At 53.2% G+C, this 14,819-nt stretch overlaps 1 protein-coding gene and 1 long non-coding RNA gene across 4 annotated transcripts in view; one reads left to right on the top strand and one right to left on the bottom strand.

Moving 5' to 3' along the window:
* LOC101869562 (E3 ubiquitin-protein ligase RBBP6-like) overlaps positions 1-14,819 on the bottom strand; it is a 106,277-nt gene that overhangs the window by 56,476 nt on the left and 34,982 nt on the right. The window lies entirely within an intron of this gene.
* On the top strand, positions 7,539-8,743 carry LOC117436973 (uncharacterized). The gene is made up of 3 exons (XR_004550259.1): positions 7,539-7,598; positions 8,114-8,180; positions 8,686-8,743. It is a non-coding gene; the product is annotated as an uncharacterized lncRNA (long non-coding RNA).

Consider the following 14,819-nt stretch of genomic DNA (forward strand, 5'->3'; position numbering starts at 1 on the left):
TAGAGGCACCATTGAGACACCATAGAGGCACCCTAGAGACACCATAGAGATACCATAGAGACACCATAGAGGCACCATACAGGCACCATAGAGTCACCATAGAGACCCCATAGAGACACCGTAGAGATACAATAGAGACACCATCGAGGCACCATGGAGACACCATAGAGATACCATACTGACACCATCGGGACATCATAGAGGCACAGTAGAGGCACCATAGAGACACATTAGAAGCACCATAGAGATATCATTGAGGTACCATGGGGAGATAACATAGAGACACCATAGAGATACCATTCAGACACCATAGAGGCACCATAGATATACAATAGTGACCCCATAGAGACACCATAGAGACAACATAGAGACACCATAGATGTACAATCGTTACACCATAGAGACAGCATAGAGACCCCATAGAGACACCATAGAGATACCATAGAGACACCATACTGACACCATAGAGACATCATAGAGGCACTGTACAGGCACCAGAGAGACACCATAGAGACACAATAGAGACCCCATATAGACAAAATAGAGACACCATAGAAACACCATAGATATGCTATAGTGACACCATAGAGATACCGTAGAGACACCATAGAGAGACCATAGAGGCACCATAGAGACACCATAGAGAGACCATAGAGGCACCACAGAGACACCATAGAAACACAATAGAGATACCATAGAGACACCATAGAGATACTATAGTGACACCATACAGACACCATAGAGGCACCATAGCGGCACCATAGAGACACCATAGAGACACCATAGAGATACCATAGAGACACCATAGAGACACCATAGAGACACCGTAGAGATACCATAGAGACACTATCGAGGCACCATAGAGATACCGTACTGACACCATAGAGACATCATAGAGGCACCGTAGAGGCACCATAAAGACACATTAGAACCACCATAGAGATATCATAGAGGCACCATAGAGAGATAACATAGAGACACCATAGAGATACCATTCAGACACCATAGAGGCGCCATGGATATACAATACTGACACCATAGAGACCCCATAGAGACACTATGGAGACAACATAGAGACACCATAGAGACACCATAGAGATACCAGAGAGACACCACAGAGATACCATACTGACACCATAGAGACATCATAGAGGCACCGTAGAGGCACCAGAGAGACACCATAGAGATACCATAGAGACACAATAGGGACCCCATATAGACACAATAGAGACACCATAGATATACTATAGTGACACCATAGAGATATCATAGAGACACCATAGAGACACCACAGAGACACCATAGAGACACCATAGAGACACCATAGAGACACCATAGAGATACCATACAGATACCATAGAGACACCATAGAGACATCATAGACGCACCGTAGAGGCACCATAGAGACACCATTGAGACACCATAGAGATACCATAGAGACACCATAGAGATACTATAGTGACACCATAGAGACACCATAGAGACATCATAGAGGCACCATAGAGGCACCATAGGGACACCATCGAGGCACCATAGAGACACCATAGAGATACCATACTGACACCATAGAGACATCATAGAGGCACTGTAGAGTCACCATAGAGACACATTAGAAGCACCATAGTGATATCATAGAGGCACCATAGAGAGATAACATAGAGACACCATAGAGATACCATAATGACACCATAGAGGCATCATAGATATACAATAGTGACCCCATAGAGACACCATAGAGACACCATAAAGACACCATAGAGACACCAGAGATGTACAATCGTGACACCATAGAGACCGCATAGAGACCCCATAGAGACACCATAGAGATACCATAGAGACACCATGGAGACACCATAGAGACACCATACTGACACCATAGAGACACCATACTGACACCATAGAGACATCATAGAGGCGCCGTAGAGGCACCAGAGAGACACCATAGAGATGCCATAGAGACACCATAGAGAGATACCATAGAGACACAATAGAGACACTATAGAGACACCATAGATATAGAATAGTGACACCATAGAGACCCCATAGAGACACCATAGAGACCCCATAGAGACACCATAGAGACACCATAGGGATACCATAGAGACACCATAGAGAAACCATAATGACACCATAGACACACCTTAGAGGCACCATAGAGACACCATAGAGATACCATAGAGACACCATAGATGTACAATCGTGACACTATAGAGACCCCATAGAGAGCCCATTGAGACACCATACAGACACCATAGAGATACCATAGAGACACCATAGAGACACCATTAATATACCATAATGACACCATAGAGAAACCATAGAGGCACCATAGAGACACCATAGAGGTATTATAGAGACACCATAGAGGCACCATAGAGATACCATAGAGACACCATAGAGGCACCCTAGAGGCACCATAGATGTACAATCGTGACACTATAGAGACCCCATAGAGACCCCATTGAGACACCATAGAGGTACCATAGAGACACCATAGAGACACCATACTGACACCATAGAGACATCATAGAGGCACCGTAGAGGCACCAGAGAGACACCATAGAGATACCATAGAGACACCATAGAGAGATACCATAGAGACACAATAGAGACACCATAGAGTCACCATAGATATACAATAGTGACACCATAGAGACCCCATTGAGACACCATGGAGACCCCATAGGGACACCATAGTGACACCATTGAGATACCAGAGAGACACCATAGAGATACCATAATGACACCATAGAGACACCATAGAGGCACCATAGAGACACCATAGAGATACTATAGAGACACCATAGAGACACCATAGAGGCACCAGAGAGGCACCATAGAGATACCATAGAGACACCATAGAGTCACCATAGAGGCACCAGAGAGGCACCATAGGGACACCATAGAGGCACCATAGAGACACCATAGATATGCCATAGAGACCCCATAGAGACACCTCAGAGACACCATAAAGGGCCCAGAGAATCCGCATAGAGACACCCTAAAGACCCCATAGAGATACCATAGAGACCCCATAGGGGCCCTATAGAGACACCAGAGAGACACCATAGAGGCACCATAGAGACACCACAGAGACACCATAGAGACACCATAGAGACACCATAGGGACACCATAGAGGCACGATAGAGACACCATAGAGGCACCATAGAGACACCATAGAGATACCATATAGATACCATAGAGTCACCATAGAGACACCAGAGAGATACCATAGAGACACCATAGAGATACCATAGAGGCATCATAGAGAGATTCTATAGAGACTCCTCAGAGACACCGTGGAGACACCATAGAGACACCATTGAGATACCAGAGAGACACCATAGAGATACCATAATGACACCATAGAGACACCATTGAGGCAACATAGAGGCACTACAGAGGCACCATAGAGACACCACAGAGGCACCATAGGGACACCATAGAGGCACCATAGAGACACCATAGGTATGCCATAGAGACCCTATAGAGACACCTCAGAGACATCATAAAGGCCCTAGAGAGTCCGCATAGAGACACCCTAGAGACCCCATAGGGGCCCCATAGGACACCAGAGAGACACCATAGAGACACCATAGAGATACCATAGAGACACCATAGAGGCACCATAGAGGCACCACAGAGACACCATAGAGACAGCATAGAGACACCATAGGGACACCATATAGGCACGATAGAGACACCATAGAGACACCATAGAGAGATACCATAGAGACACAATAGAGACACCATAGAGTCACCATAGATATACAATAGTGACACCATAGAGACCCCATTGAGACACCATGGAGACCCCATAGGGACACCATAGTGACACCATTGAGATACCAGAGAGACACCATAGAGATACCATAATGACACCATAGAGATACCATAGAGACACCATAGAGATACCATAGAGGCATCATAGAGCGATACTATAGAGACACCACAGAGACACCATGGAGACACCGTAGAGACACCATAGAGGCACCATAGAAGCACCATAGAGACACCATAGATATACAATAGTGACACCATAGAGACCCCATAGAGACACCATAGAGACAGCATGGAGATTCCATAGAGACACCATAGAGATACCATAGTGACACCATAGAGGCACCATGCAGGCAACATAAAAGCACCATATAGATACCATAGAGACACCATAGAGGCACCATAGAGACACTATAGAGATACCATAAAGACACCATAGAGGCACCATAGAGAGTCCATAGAGATACCATAAGGGCACCATAGAGGCACCATGTCTGTCTGAGAGGGCCGCGGCTCCGCGGTCAGGCGGCAGAGGGAATGTCCCTACGGGGCACAGCTTCCCTCGCTGCCACTGTGCTCCCTGCCGCGGGTCCCGAACCCAGACGGAGGGAAGGGTCATGGGCCAAAGAAGGAGAGGAGAGAAGAGAAATCTGGAAAGAAAACACGAACCGAGAATCCCCAAACAAACCGCACAGAGAACCCGCACTGTGATAAACACATCAATGTATTGGCGTTCGCAAATCATAGGTGTGGTTATGTGGATATAACCATACAAGTTTATAGCAACAAAACCAAATCTCCTTAAAGACATAACATGAGGAAACCGGAGTCGTATAGGAGAAGAATCGGTAAAGTTAAAAAGAAGAAGGGGGGGGGGGGGGTTTGCATGCTTGATAGAAGAAAAGCTAGTGCCTGTAAAATAGAGAGTTAAAGTACTTTGTAGCTTAACTTAGGTTGTAGAAAGAGAACAATGTTTATGTTGTTAGCCTGTGGAATTGAGTGGCCCCACTAAATGTGAGTTAACTGTTTCACACTGGTCCTCTAAAGTGTCTTTAGTTTTAAAGAACAATGTTTGTGTTGTAAGTATGTGGTGAGATAACAAGATTTAGTGACCCCACTAAACATGAAGGAGTTATTTCACACCATCCTTGTACTTACCAGTTAGTTCAGAGACAGAGCCTCCCAACCATCTGCTCCCTTGGGATGCTCCTTGTCTGCCCGTCCTGCTATACGTATTGCAGGAAGGTCACACTGTTTTAAATCTGTGTTAGTTATCAGAATCATTACAGATCTGGCTGGTGTTAGCGAGTTGTGTGATGACTGGGGCGTCCGACTGTGCCAAAGGTGAAAAGTACACTGTGAGGAAAACTGCTTACTTCATCTTGAAGACCCCTACTCACATGAGGAAGATGCCTTACTTCATCCTCAAGACCCCTGCCCACAATCATTGAAGAGCAGTGTGCACATGCCAAGGGGAGGAGACTTATGATACTAAACTACTGGACTTAATGATAATGTTCCCTGCCTATATGCAGGGATTATGAATATGTCTGTGACTAATGGAATCGTGGAAGTATATAAACCTGTAACAAATACTGATCACTTGCGCCTCTGGCTACAGTCACGCACCCAGCGCTGTTTGCTTTTGCCTTATTGACTTTGTCCCTTACTAAAACCTTGTTATCTTGTTCAGAGAAGTGAATTCGTATTTCCCACGTGTGATTCCCTGTGTGCCCCCCTCCCTCCCGGGAAGTCGGGTGCCCCTGAGCTGGCCCGTGGGGGTGATGGGCAGGGAGATGCTCAGGGGAATGGTGCTCTGTGGGGTCCATGTCACGGTCCCTGCCGTGGTGCCTGCCTGGTAGGGCCCAGCAGGGCTGTGGCAGCTGCAGGCACAGAGGCGAGGGTGGGCTAAGGACAGGGGTGGCCCAGGGCCAGTGGGGGTCAGGGCCGCGGGTGGCCCAGGGCTGTCAGTAGCAGCGGCTGGAACGGGGCTGCGGTGGAACAGGGCCACGAGCTGGAGAAGGCGGCGGGTGCCGAGGTCCCGCGTTCCGGGCCGGTGGCCGTTGCCGCTGCGGTCGGAAGCGATGGCGCTGCCGAGCCCGTGGCGCTGCCCCTGGCGCTGGCAGTGCTGCTGAGCTGCCTGGGGCAGGGATCGCTGCTGGGAGCGGCGCTGGGCGCGGGGGGGGCCTGGTTTGCGCTGCAGTCCCACACACCCGCCAGGCGCCCTCCGGCCCGGCGCCCTCCCGCACGGTTCATGCCCCCCCAGCGCCCTCCCCGACTTCTCCCAACCCCCTGCCGGCCGAGCCTCAGTGCCCGCTTCCCACCTCCATGGGCCCGGGTCCGCCGGCGCCTGAGCTTCAGCAGGGCCGGGATCGGCTGCCCGGCCACAGGAGTCGGGCTCAGGTACAGTGCCCCGACCCACAGCAGCTGCCTCGGGTGAGAGAGGGGGAGGATGGGGGGGGGATAAGGACACGGGTGGCACAGGGACACTGTTGTCAGGGATGTAGGTGGCACAGGGACACAGGTGGGATAAGGACACAGGTGTGGCACAGGGATACAGATGGCACAGGGACACTGGTTGTCTGGAATGCAGGTGGCAGAGGAACACAGGTAGGATAAGAACACAGTTGGCACAGGGATACCGGTTGTCTGGGACATGAGTGGCACAGGGGCACGGGTTGTCAGGAATGCAGGTGGAACAGGGACACTGGTTGTCAGGGATGCTGGTGGCACAGGGATATGGGCAGGATAAGGACATGGGTGGCGCTGCTATGGCGGTGCTGGGCCCATAGCTCTGCCTGTGGTGCTGCCCTGCGTGGTGCTGCTGGGATCACTGCAGGGCGCAGTGGGGTCCTGGTGTGCGATACGGTCCTGCCGGCCCGCACGGCTCCTGCCCCCATGGACTCTAATGGAGGCTCGGCCGCAGGCACCACCTGTGCTGAGAGCACCCGGTGCAGCCACTGCTGCCTTGAGGGAGCGCGGGGGGAGCGCGGGATCGGATCCTCCCGCCGCTAACGGTGGCGCTGACCGTTGTGTCCCCGCAGAGCCGCCACCGACCGTGTGCCGCCGGTTCCCGCTGCCGCCGCACTGCAGCCCCAGCACCGTTGTGCCGCCGGTACGCTGGGACAGTCAGATGCCCAGGGGCTCGCCATGGGCCCAGCCCCGCTCCGCAGCCCAGCGCGCAGCTCTTGGCTTCTCCCCACTCTGCCCTCTGTGGGGGGGACACATCCAGGGAAAAGGGGAAGACAAAATCTCTTGGCTGTGCTGACAGCTTTTCAGCCGGAGGCAGCAGCGCCTGGGAGCCCTGGGTTCCCACTTGGACGCACCTGCTGAGCTGGGATAGAGCACTGCTCACATCCTGGGCTGGGCTTGCAGGTGTGAGAGGGGGATGTAGTTGTGCCTAATGGAGCTGTACAGCTGTGCAGGGAAAGGTTTTCTCCAGGGTGGGTCCGGAGGGAAGGGTTTGCTGTGTCTGGGCCAGCAGCATCCTCCTTCCCCATCGCCTCCTCGGTCATGAAGAGCCTGGGGGCCGCTTGCTCCCAGAGTGGATCCAGTTTGGGGTGCTCAGACCTTGCCCTCCATGGACGTTCTGGAGGGGGTTTGAGCAGCACTGAAGCAAGAGAGGCTCTGGGCTGGGTAGCCAGTGCCTGGGAGATGGGATTTACTCCCCAGTGATGAGGAGAACAGGAGGCTGTGCTCCCCAGGACCAAATCAGTTACTGCTGGTCTCTTCCTGTGTTCCAGAAGCAGATGCGTGTGGGGGTGTCCCCACAGTCCTGCAGAGGAGTGTGCTGTGAGGTGCCAGAGTGGACAGGAAGGTAATGTACTGCTCATCCAGCAAGCACCCACTTGTCGGTGCCAGCCGGGAAGAAAGCGTTCACCTTCCCAGCCATCCCAGTAGCCAAGTCCTGCTCTCCACCGGAGCCGGGACGCTCCAGGCCCCTGAGCCATGGCTGCTGGGTCACCCAGCTGTGGGGAAGCCCTGGTGTTGTGCTGATGAGCGTCCCTGCAGCCTTGTTCCCCTGCGGTGCTGTGGAAGAGCAGGACGGGGGGGGTGCGACCAGGGCTCTGTGAGGAGCAGCGGCTCCCAGCCGGGATCCCTGCTGCTGCCCTGAGCTGCCGGGGCCCTGGGGAGGGGAGCGGAGCAGCTCCTCTGCCTGGAGCCACGCTCAGGCTGCTGCGGTGACTCAAGGCTGTTGTCCTGAGCTCTGCTCTTTGGCAAAGACAGCAAAGAAACACAGCAGGGATGCTTGTGGGAGTCCTTGGCGTGTTGGGTCTCGTCCTGCTCCCAGGGCAGGGCCCGACCCTAACTGGCTCTCTCTGGCTTGCGCAGGGAACGGGAGGTGCGAGGATGGAGCTGCCGCCACTGGCAGCGGCCGGGGCTGTGCAGATGGAGGAAGGTGAGTGTAGGTGGGGCCCAGCTCTGTGCCAGGGTTGGGTGGGCCACTGGTGCGGGCCAGCTGCAAGACACGAGGTAGCTCAGGTCTGCAGGTGGGGTGAGCTTGAGGTGTCCCCTGCAAACCAGGAACATGCTGGTGCTGAGGCAGTGGCGTTTTCTCCCGTGTGCCCACCATGGATAGGGTCCTGTGGCACAGTGCGAGATGTGGCCACATCTGGCAGTTTGTGTGGTTTGTGGTTCAATGGGCAGCAGGCAAGGAGTGTCTGTGGAGGTGGGATGGGGCCGCTGGCCCGTGGAGCCCCAAGGGGCTCTTGTGACAGCTTCCCCGTGGATCTCTTGTGGCCAGCTGCTGTCCCAGGGCATCGCAGCCTTGTCCATGGCTTAAGGCCATGTCCCTGGCTCTGCCCTCCGAGATGGGCATCCAGAGTGGAGTGAGAAGGGAGAGCCCCCTTGGTACAGGCCAAACACCCCTGCTGGGAGCTGAGCTGACTTGTCTCCTCCTGTAGCTGTCGAGAGGGCTGAGCAGAAGCGGCGGCAGTCCCCGAGCCCACCACCATCGCCGGGAAACGGAATGCCACGCAGAAGGAGCATCTGCCTGCTGGTGCCTTGGGATAATGAACCACTGGTGCTGGTACGTCGCTGCCTTGCAGGCTCTTTTGCCCTCGTCTGGGGACAGAATGTGCCCAGTGCAATTTGTGCAGGGCTGGGGGCAGGCTGACCTGCCTGCCTTGGGGCAGGAGCTCTCGTCCTTGGCTGAGTGGGAAGTGATGCTCTCCCTTGCCCAGTGTGTGGTGGCTGTGCGTGACTGTGCTGCCCGCTGCTGGAGCAGGTACTGGCTGGGCAAGGGTGCTGTGCCCTCAGCGCCAAGCTGGGGGCCAAAACGAATGGGAACCAGAGCTCTGCGGTGGCTGTGGCAGAACCACGGCTTCCCGGCTCTGGCACCAGCTGCTTCCACACATCCTTCAGAGCGGCTCTGCCGGCTTCACTGAGAAGGAACTAAGCTCCTGCTCTCTCTTGGCAGCCCCCGGGGCCTGACCCTGGCTACCCCATCACGGTGGAGATCATAGAGGAGGAGAGGAAGGCAGCGCAGCAGCGGTTGTGCCGACTGCTGGGGCAAAAGGAGGGTAAGGGTAGAGTGGGAATGTAAAGGGCATGGCAAGGAGGAGGCAGCCATGGTGGGGGCTGCCAGGGCAGGGGGGTGTCCGTGCAGTGAAGGCTGAGGAAGCTCCTGGGCTGGTGCTGCCTGGTCCTCGGCTCAGAAACTCCTCGAGCCTGGTGAAGGCTTGGGCGGGAGACCTCGTGCCCCGCAGTGCCCAGGGTGATGTGCAGGGTTCCCCAGGGCCAGAGCTGTTCATGCTGGGAGGCTCTGCTAAGGGGCAGTCCCATCCAGCAAGTTGGGGGTCCTGATTTCGTGCTCCCTCCCAGCAGATGAGGTCCCCAGCACCAGTGGGGAAGGTACGTCCCTGGGCACAGCCATCGCCCAGGGCTCCTCGGGTACCAGCCGCACATGGGCAGCGTCTGCGACCACAGCATGGGTGGTTTCTGGGCAAGCCGATCCCAGCCCCAGCAGCCTTCCTGACAGCAGCCTGCCCAGACGTGGGAGCGCGCCCGTGCTGGGAGGTGAGTCGGGGCGGACGGGGCTTCTGCGGGGCTGAAGGGCAGGCTTAGATTTAGGCAGCAGCTTTCCTGCCAGACCTGGCTGAGCTGCCTGGGCTCAGCAGCCCTGAGGGGCTGGTGCTGGGGCTGTGCAGAGCCTTGCCATGCCAAGGGAAGGTTCTTCCCTCACTCGCTGCCCCAGTCCCCAGCCCCGGAGGGTGGAGGGGAATCTGAAATGCTTGCCACCTCTGGATGCAGTGGATGCATCGGCTCCTGTGGGTGCTGCCAGCTCCCTAAGGCCAGGCTCTTCCTCCTTGGCTGAGCCTGGTCATGGTGTGTTGGTTTCCTGGAACTCCTGCACCCTTCTTTGGGCAGCTCCCCTCAGGCCTTGCAGAAGGCATCGCTTCCCCTGGTAGGGAGGGAGTTGGTGCTTCAGCCTTGAGGAGCTGAGGGGTTGTGTTGTCCCCTTGGGCTGGGGGATGGCTGAAGGGCCAGGCTGTGCTGTAGGAGCCGGCTGGGGTGGTGGCTGCTGGGCTCTGGGGATGTCAAACCTTCCATTCCCCCTGGGATAGGGATTGTGGTAGCCCCGGTGCCAGCTCAGAGTACGGCTGCAGAGACCTGAGCAAACCTTTGTGCTTGCAGGTTCATCCAGCCCTGCCTCTTGGACGCAGGCAAGATCCAGGACCCAGGGAACTCTCAAGCGGCTAAAGGCAGGCATCCATCATTCCCATCAGTAAATGGCAGTGCTGCTGGCCCCCCAGCTGCGGGGCTCCTGGTCCAGAGCAGCCCCAAGGCGGGACCGCAGTGATGGGATCAGGCCCCTTCTCTGCCACCAGCAAGAAACCGTGCTGGGTGGCAGCGCCCAGGGCAGCATGGGGTGAACCAAACTCTGTGGAGTCTGAATTTACAGACAAACCACAAATACTTCAATGTTCTTTCATGGAATAACACTTTGGGTTTACAGCTGAGCTGTTCCAGCAGCTCCTTGCTTCTAAATGGGGATGGACGTGGGGGTGACTCACCCTGTCCTCTTTGGGTTTTGTTCTTCCCCAAGGAGGAGGAGCGCTCTGACACCGAGTGGCCTTTTGGGCCAGCAGCAGCAAAACGTCCGCGGCTGTGAAGATCCGTTGGAGATTTTATTGTTCTATGTTTGTTCTTCACTGTTCTAATATTGTTCTTTTGTTGTTCAACTGTAGTTGTTTTGTTGTTTTTATTGGGGTTTTGTTACACATTTTTCTACCCCTGTTGTTGTAACAATTAAAGACGTTTTTACCATAATTTTACTATCATTTTACTATTTTTTAACTGTCACTATGTAATTCCCACCTCCCACCACACCCCCATCCCCTTTTTATGTCCCCACTTCAAATAAACAGTCTGTGTTCACATCTGCCTTCCCCGTGTTTGATTGCTGGGCCAGCGCACAGGGTGCTGCTTTCCAGCACCCTCTGCTTGTGGGTACTTGCTTCTGTTCAAACACAGCTGTCTGGTCAAACAACAGTTATTATTATTATTATTATTGCTCTTTATTATTATTATTTCACTGGTTTTCCTCCACTTTGCTTCTGCTTTGAGCAGTGGCAATTTCATTGCAGGACTGCAGAAACGTGCTGGAAAGAACAGTGGAGAGACAGAAACTCTGCTTCTGGGTCTTCCCTACAGTAATACTAAAAGCATGGTACTTCTGGAGCTGTTTGGATTCTGCTCTGTCTATGGCCAAGTAGCTGCTGCTTAACGCACAACCACCAAACACTTTGGTCACGGAGACGAATTTCATGATCACAGTTGTACTGTGTTAAAACTGCTTTACAGAAGTGCCTTGCTGGAAACCACTTAACTGGCATGGTTCTTCCTGCTTCCCCATTCCTCATCTTGTGATGTGAGAAATGAAACAAAGCTCGTAGATCCCGCTGCCAGGGCTGGGTTAGTACAGTGAGACCAAGCTGTAAGTGGGTGGAATGCACTGCTTGGTGTTTCCACCAGCTGTGCCATGCTTACTGGGTGTCAAGAAGCTTACTTGCAGAGCAAAAGCTGAAGGAGAAGCAATGACCCATCTGATAACCAAGCTGAGTTGATGGAGGCTGGGAGCTGATTCATGTTTTGGCTTGTGAGGGCAGGACCTGAGTTTTGAGAGCTGGAAGCCTTCTGTTGGCTGTCCCATGGACACACTGGGGTTTGTATTGAGTCGGTGTTTGCCATGGGGAGTCTCCAGCCCAGCCCAGCCCAGGCCCCGGCAGCAGGGAGCCCCTGGGGATGCTCTGGGGGCAGCTCTGAGATCAGATGACAGTGAACAGGCAGGGCCAGGTTGGCTGCCCCATCACCAAGTGCCACCATGGGGGTGAAAACTGGGTACAATGGAGCAGCCAAACTTTAAAACCTCACCACTAAACCTGACTCAAACCTCTAATCCTAAAACTCACTCTACACCTAACCCTAAAACTCAACCTAAACGAAAACCTAATCCCTAATTCTAACCTTAACCCAAACCCCTAAGCCTATCCCTAACTCCTAAACTTAATCCTAACCAGAACACTAAACATAACCCGAACCCCTGAGACTAAACCTAACACTAACCCAATCCCTGCCCTTTAGTGCCCGAGCACTAAACATTACCCCTAAGCCTAAAGCTAAAGCTACCCCTGACCGTAGCCCTACCACCTAACCCAAACCCTAAACCTAAACCTAACTCTAAAGCCCCTAACCTTAACACTAACTCTAACACTAACCCTAAACTTAACCCCTATCCCTAATGCTAAACCTAACCCAAAATTGCTCGTGTACTGGGACGAGCAGGTTTTAATCCACCTCTATCAGCTGCTGCAGCTGCCTGAGGAGTGGCCACTCAGTCAAGTCCCAGGGAAACTCTTCCTTTATGCACTGGGACCTGCCTGAAACGTCAGGAGCCGATCCACTACCCCTGGAGAGCATCGTGGCCTGACCATTCTTGCTCACTCAGCCTCAGCTTTTCACGGTCCTTTCCGCTTACCCGTTCTCAACGCGCACCCCTTCTGCTTGGGACATGACTGCTCCTCAAAGCCCACCAACCACTGCTCCTCCCTTGCAGGACTCCTGCTGCTGCTCCCCGCCTGCAGCACATTGTGAAGCACAGCTCACATCGGCTGCAAGGGGACACTGAGGAAGAGGCAGCGAGAAAATTTCACACAAAGATCATCTCAATGAGAACCGCTCTAGAAAGGATCAAACTTGCTCCTCATAGGAGTGGACAAAGAGGAGGTTTCTTGCTGCTTACTGCAGAGAGAAATAGCACAAAAAAATAGGATCTTTTATTCCTGAACTTCCTTTGAAAATGCTGCAGCAACTCATCACCAATGTGCCACATGATGCTGTCAAATCACACTGGGAACAATTCAGTATTAAATTCACTCCTTTACTGAAGGCTCGAGAACTTTGGGCAGAACTTCAATTAAACCCCTGAAATCCGTTACCAGTTTAACTGCTTCACTAAGGCAAGAGACTTGAACCCTACCTCTTTGCCTAGGTCCTTCCATTTCTATTCCTAACAAGTATCAGCCTGCTTTTGGGTGGCAGGAAGATGTCCAAGGAGGACATCCTTATTCTTTTCTCACCTATGAGTGTGTCCCCTCCGCTTCTTTTCTCCCACTTATCTGTGCCTATTATCAACATTGTGCAGCAGAATCTATCCTTAACCACCCATCGCTGCAGCACCAAGCATGAAGCCCCAGGAGACACACAGGCAAGCAGGGTAGCTGTGCAGGACCAGCACTTCCCAATCACCACAGAGGCAAGGCCAGCAAAGTACAACTTGTGTTTTTAAAACCTGATCATTTTTATCTGTTAGATGTGCAGAGATCAAACCTCTCCGTAACTCTTACCAGCAGTGACTCATATCAGCTGCAGTGCCAGCTTGTCTCCGTCTCAATACAGATGAATGCATGTGGATGGTTTGTCAGGCAGGGTGAAAATATGGGCCCTGTGCTCCTTCACACTCCTCTGCAAGCAAGAACAAAGAACAAATGTTAACAGCACACACCTGAGCGGCTCGTACACCCCATGCCACCACTCTGCTCTGTGCTGTGGCTCCTCTGTCCAGTGCAGAGGATCCTGAGCAGCTCTGACAGAGCTCCAGGTACCTTCAGAAGTGATAGAGCTTTACATTCACTCCAAGGAACAGGAAGCCAGGCCATGCTGCAGGTCAGGCAGAGAAAGGCTGAGATAACTCCAGGTTCTTCATGCCTACAACACAGCTGTCAGCTCCTTCCTCTCACCTCTGAGACCAAGAGACAGAAAAGCCCCTGAACTCTTCAGGAATAGTCTCACCTCAAAGGTGTTGAGTACGTGTCAGCAAACACCCATATGGCTCAACAGCAGGAAGGGTCCCTTTGGGAAAGAAGATGGTCAGTGGTGTCCAAAGGGGTTGGTGGCTCTCTCCCTCAGCGCTCTGGGCAGTGCGGTTGTTCCCTCATGATGGGAAGAGGTTCTTACACCAGGCACACGCCACACACTTCCCTCCTACCAGCTCACCATCAGCACCCTGAGAGCTGAGCTCAGGCCCAGGCTATGGTGCAGGAAGGGCAGAGCCAAAGCCTGCAGGCAGCCCCACAGGGAAGGGGTTCCCTTGGCAAGAACAGCCTCAGCACTGCTCATTTGTAGGAAATGAAAGAGCCACCAAGCACAAACTTGATCCTCAGGGGAAGAGCCCCATAAGGAAGGAAGTAAATAACACTGTCCTCCTGCGGCAGCAGACAAAGCTGTGGAGCCTACATGGAGGGCAGTGGACTGAGCTGAAGGGGCTGGTGTGCTCAGAGGAGTGAGTGATGGCCTGAGGCTCAGAGCTGTCAGTGCTGCCTATTAACAGGGAACACAGACCCCTCTGGGAGGCAAGTCAAAAGACAGCACAGACTTTTCAAGGGAGCTTTGGTTCACAGCCTGATGACCAAAGCTGCCAGACAAGCAAGAAGAAGCAGAAGCAAATGATCTCCTTGCAGCTCTGTATGTCAGCACACTCGGGGTTGGCTTTCCAAAACTGCTGCTGATTTAGGGGCAGATGAAGCACCCATCACCT

The sequence above is a fragment of the Melopsittacus undulatus genome, chromosome 14 (genome assembly GCF_012275295.1).
Source record: "Melopsittacus undulatus isolate bMelUnd1 chromosome 14, bMelUnd1.mat.Z, whole genome shotgun sequence".
NCBI classification, from domain to species: domain Eukaryota; kingdom Metazoa; phylum Chordata; class Aves; order Psittaciformes; family Psittaculidae; genus Melopsittacus; species Melopsittacus undulatus.